A 5,248-nucleotide genomic window follows, 5' to 3' on the forward strand; every position below is an offset into this window, starting at 1 on the left:
CCTGCTGAATCTAAAGACAATATAGTTTGAAAAAAGCCAGAAAGTTGCCAGGGCTCTTTAGGAAATGAACTCCCAACACCCTCTTTAATAGGACAAGAGGCAATGGGCAAAAACTGATCCACGAGGAAGTTCCACCTGGACATGAGGAAGAACTTCTTTACTGTGCAGTGACCAAGCATTTAATGGGTTGCCCAGAGAGGAGAATCTCCCAGAGAGGAGAATCTCCCTCATGGAGGTGTTCCAGAACCATCTGGATGCAATCCTGTGCCATGTGCTCTGGAATGACCCTGCTTGAGCAGGGAGGTTGCACCAGATGACCCCTGTGGTCCTTTCCAAGCTGCCCCATCGTGTGATTCTGTGATTCTTTAGCCAGAATAAACAACATGTCTTCAACCAACCAATTAAAATCTCAAATAAGACCACATAATCATTTTACGTGGCTGCCATTTGTATCACAATTATTAAAATGAGTAATTAAGTACATTAGTATCACCTGCATTCCATTCTTGTGTATCCTTAACACACAGCTGTTTTGTATTATAAAGATACTTAGGATTTTTTTATCAGTCTGATGGCTCAAATGGTTGGTTTTTGAAATGAAATCATGTAGCCTAACTGGTCTGCCTGCATAAAACAGCAGCAAGGTTCTAACACAATTTTTGGCTACTGTATAAGCAGAGAGATGCATGGACCAGACAACAACTTCTACACAGTCTTACACTTTAAAACAACAAATATCTAAAACACAAAGCACAAGAATCTAAGTGAGGTGGTATTTTGAAATAATTGTAATCAAAGAAAAATTTCATTTTTCAGACAGAGAAGATCAAGAAGAGTTTATCAGGAGATTCCAGACTCTGAACTTCTTGGAAAACAGTACACTTATAGGAAATATGAATAAAGATGTCGAGATATGCCAGAAACTAGTCAATAACATCCACCCAAAACTACAAAAAAAAACTCTGAAGTTTTGCAATGCTGGACATTTAAAATTCCAGAGGAATTTGCACAAAAAAACCCCCAAACCTATATTATTTACAATTTATGAATTTAAATGCAGAAGAGGGGATTGATAAAGCTCAAGAGAAAAGACATTTTTAGCTGCCAAGCACTTTTCACAGGCTAACCAATTTTTCTTTATCTTGCTCACAAGACCTCTTTGAGATACATTTGTTAACCATTATTATAAAGAAAATAAGGCAACAGTACAAGAGCGTGTTTGTACTCTTTTAAAGCAAATCTTCCATATTAACACACTCATCAATTTTTATGATTTGCAAATTCCACTCTCATTAACAAGCACCTTATTTTTGATAAATATGTTGATTCCAACTAACTTGGCAACAATTTTTGGATGAGGAGCTTTTTGTCATGAGGAACTTCAATGAATTTGTGTGCATTTTTGCAAAAAGAGCAAGCACATTATGAAATCCCAAGACACAACATGAAGCATAAAACAATTTTTAGAATTAGAAAATAGACAAAGAAATGCCAAAATTAGAACATGAAGAAATACCTATGAGAAAACTGATTTGTCCACTGCTTGAAAACACAATACTTCAAATTCCATTCAAAATCCTGAAAACCCATAAACGCTTACTCTAATCTTCACAATGAATTTGGAGTTTTTCCACTAAGAAAATCAGCCAACCAGATGTGAATTCAATCGACTACGTTCCTTTCTAAGCCCAGAAACAAAAGAGAAAAAAACAAACCAACAAAACAACAGCCCTCCTTCAGCTTCACTCAGAGACTCAAGTTTTCTGTTTTTCACCCTGTTAGGTTAGAAATTGATGACAAAACTTCTTACAGATCAATGAGCCTCATAACACCATTGCCATTTGGAGAGAACTTTCACATTGTCCCCAGGGTGGAACTTACTAATTTCACTCAGGAGCGACCCCAATTCTAAAGAGCTTGCCTGAGTCTGAGCATTGCAAAGTGAATGTTGTGGGAATATTCTCCCAGGGATTGAGCTCATATCTGAACCTAACAAGCCCAGAGAGGCTGCAGCTGACAATGCAGAAACCGCTGCAATCATTTCCATGCTGCACGTGCCGCTGCTCCAGATTTAGAAACACAAAATGCAGACTTCCCAAGACGCTGGAGGCAGAACCAGCCCCAGGCCAGCATCACTTCCCCTTCACACAGGCAGAAAGGGCTGGGACTGTTTCCCAAAGCAGGCTAACATGAAAGCTGGACAGTGACCACTCCATAGGAACAGCAAGGGCACGGGGAATGAGTAACTCAAATGCTCCAGGCCTGGCCAGCTCTGTGCAGGGATATGACTGTCCAGTGTCAGAGCACCTGTGCAGCCCAGGAAAGCATTTTCACTCTGCTTTCCTTGCAAGCACATCCAAAGTCCTGCCATAATAAGAAACTAGTATGCAAACAGATACATATCTTTTTGATAAATCTGAGGTAGCATTATCAAGTTTCATTGAATATAAATCTGCTTTTAACAGCTGTATTTTCAATCACTGATTTCCCACTTGCAAAAAGCTTATCATCTGGGACCTTACACATTATTTGCATTGAATTCTTTTGCACTTGTCCTAAATTGTTTTTCTCTGGCAGATGCAACAATTCTCTTCCTACAGAAAATGTACCACCAATCACCAAAGCTCTGCAAAGCAATAAAGCTGTGGCATAAAACTCTAAGAAATAAAATGTAGATATAAGAACACAAAGAAAAAGAATCTCAGCTTCTCAGCAAGGTGGTTTTACTGCACTCACAGTACAGGAATTAAAATTTCTTCTGTTGTGAATAAACTGCAAACAGGACAACATCTCTGGAGATGCAAATCAAGCCACTTCACCAGAATTTTTACCATTTTTATGGAATACAGAATAAAACTGTCATGCCTTATTTTTCAGGTCCCCAGCACAGTTGAAATCTACCATTTCACTACCTGCCTCCTGTTGATATTCAAATTGCAATTCTGGAAAGCCATCTATCTTTAGCAATGCAAACAGCCCCGTGCAGAACCAAAGCTGACAACAGGGTTCCTGGTGGCCCAGCAGGCACACAGGTAACTCTCCAAGCTCACACACCAGCAGGAAGAGCAGGAATACCCTAATACCTGGAGTCCTGAGCAGAAGTGACCTCAGGAACAAACATTCTCCATGTCACCAACCCAGTCCCTGTTAGACGACAGAGGACAGCAAGCCAGTCTGAAAGGAGAACCATTCCAACACGGTCCAATTTCCCAACATCATCCAGGCTCTGCCACCTCCCATCCTCCCAAGTGATCCTAGATGGCAAAGTCCTCTGGGCACAAGTCCTGAAAACAGCAGCCTTTCCCAAGAACATGCCTCTCTTTTGAAACTGAGAAAATGCCCATAGAAAAATAATCTCCTGAACCACACTAAGTTTAGAGTCAGCCAGAGAGCTAAAGCCACGTTCCCCAGTAAAAATCCTTCGGTGCTCTACAAGGGGTAGCCCAGATATGAATCCTGGAAAACTGGCAGCAATGGGGATGTTTCCTGTGAAAATTTAGAAAACACCAAACAGCCAGAAGAGCTGAAGAGCTCTTGGAACACAAGCCCTATGAGGGACCACTGAGGGAGCTGGAAAAGGAGACTCAGGGGTGACCTTATCACTCTTTACACTCCCTGAAGGGTGGCTGTGGTCAGGTGGGGTTGGTCTCTTTCTCCAGGCAGCAGCTGGGAGAACCAGAGGGCACAGTCTCGAGCTGGACCAAGGGAAATATAGGTGGGATATTAGGAAAAAGTTTTTTACTGAAAGAGTGATAAAGTTCTGGAATGGTCTGCCTGGGGAGGTGGTGGAGTCATCATCTCTGGATGTGTTTAAAAAAAGACTGGATGTGGCACTCAGTGCCATGGTTTAGTTGAGGTGTTGGGGCATGGGTTGGACCTGATAGTCTCTTCCAGCCTAGTCATTCTGTGAATTCTATGAAGAGACAACAGAGAGATTATCCAGTTTGCTCTGGAGATTTCCCCTGAGCTGGAAAAATATGCACTCTTACAACTGGCTCCACAGTCAGTTGGAGTTGGGCTTGCAGGTCTCTGAAACACACACCTACCCTGAGAGGAGTGGTGAAGAAGGTTATTTTTACTGAGCCCAGTGCCAGCAAACACAGAGACCAGCACTGAAAAGGACAGCAATCTTTCCACATAAAGAGCTATTTTTTTCCCAAGCACTTATCTTGATCAGCTAAATCTGAAACATTATTCATCTAAATAAACCTCACGATGGAGTATGCTTGCTAAGATTATAAAAATTGTTTGGATAAGTGTAATGAAAATTCACTCTGGATGGTTGTCAATGCACTGCTGAAGGTTTAGCAGACTTTACAAAAGCATAAAACCATCATGGTGCATATTTATCCTGACTAGGAATGTCATAATCTTGCTGTAATCTTTACTACATTCCGCAACTTTCGAGGTCAGTATATCTAGATGAAAAATTAACTTCCTTTTTTTAGTACCAACAGAAATGCATTATAAATTCAAAAATTACACCATGACTATAACTTCTGCTTATCAGACAGTTATTTTTAGTCAGTCAAACCCAACAGATAGGATAGTCCTTCTGCTTAATGGGAACCATTCGCAGCTACAGAAAGCTCCGCTCATTAGCATTACCAGTGCCTTCTGTCAGTGATGAAGCGTGCAACACCAGGTGTGCTGGTCACTGGTTCTCCAGCTGCTGAAGTAAAAGAAGAAACTCAGACCCAAGAGAGGAAAAGGTGAAACTGGGTCTCTATGAAGAACTACACAGGGACACAGCACACCTATCAGCCAACAGGTGATAAAATTTTATAGGAAAATAGAATAGTTTTGGTTGGTAGGGACCCTAAAGATCATCTAGGTCAAAACCTCTGCCATGGGTAGGGACACCTTCCTCTACACCAGGCAGCTCAGAGCCCCATCCAGCCTGGCCTTGAACACTCCCAGAAAAGCCAAAGGGTTGGGCACCTTCAGCTGTTTGCCCACACTCTGGGAGCTGCTGATCAGTGAAGTGGCGCTGTTCTGAAAAAGGGCAGCAACTCAGCAGGACACTTTTACAGGTTTCTATACCCCAGAATAAAGAAACCAAGATGAGCTGCCCCAAAAACTTTATCATGGAATTTCAGGTGTCAGAGTATAACATTGAGAGGGTCTGGACATGAATGGTGGCTTCATTTAGCTGTATAAACTTACAAACATGACCCATACAAAAATGTTTGCTGAATTTCCTGGTGTTCCTGTCAGTACATTCCTCCAGCCTGTCCAGGTTGATCTG

At 41.6% G+C, this 5,248-nt stretch overlaps 1 protein-coding gene across 1 annotated transcript in view; it reads right to left on the reverse strand.

Moving 5' to 3' along the window:
- The window catches only part of SBF2 (SET binding factor 2), a 196,342-nt gene that overhangs the window by 154,775 nt on the left and 36,319 nt on the right, over window positions 1-5,248 (reverse strand). The gene's annotated exons all lie outside the window — the stretch shown is intronic.

This window comes from Geospiza fortis, unplaced genomic scaffold (assembly GCF_000277835.1).
Source record: "Geospiza fortis unplaced genomic scaffold, GeoFor_1.0 scaffold450, whole genome shotgun sequence".
In the NCBI taxonomy this organism is placed as follows: Eukaryota; Metazoa; Chordata; class Aves; order Passeriformes; family Thraupidae; genus Geospiza; species Geospiza fortis.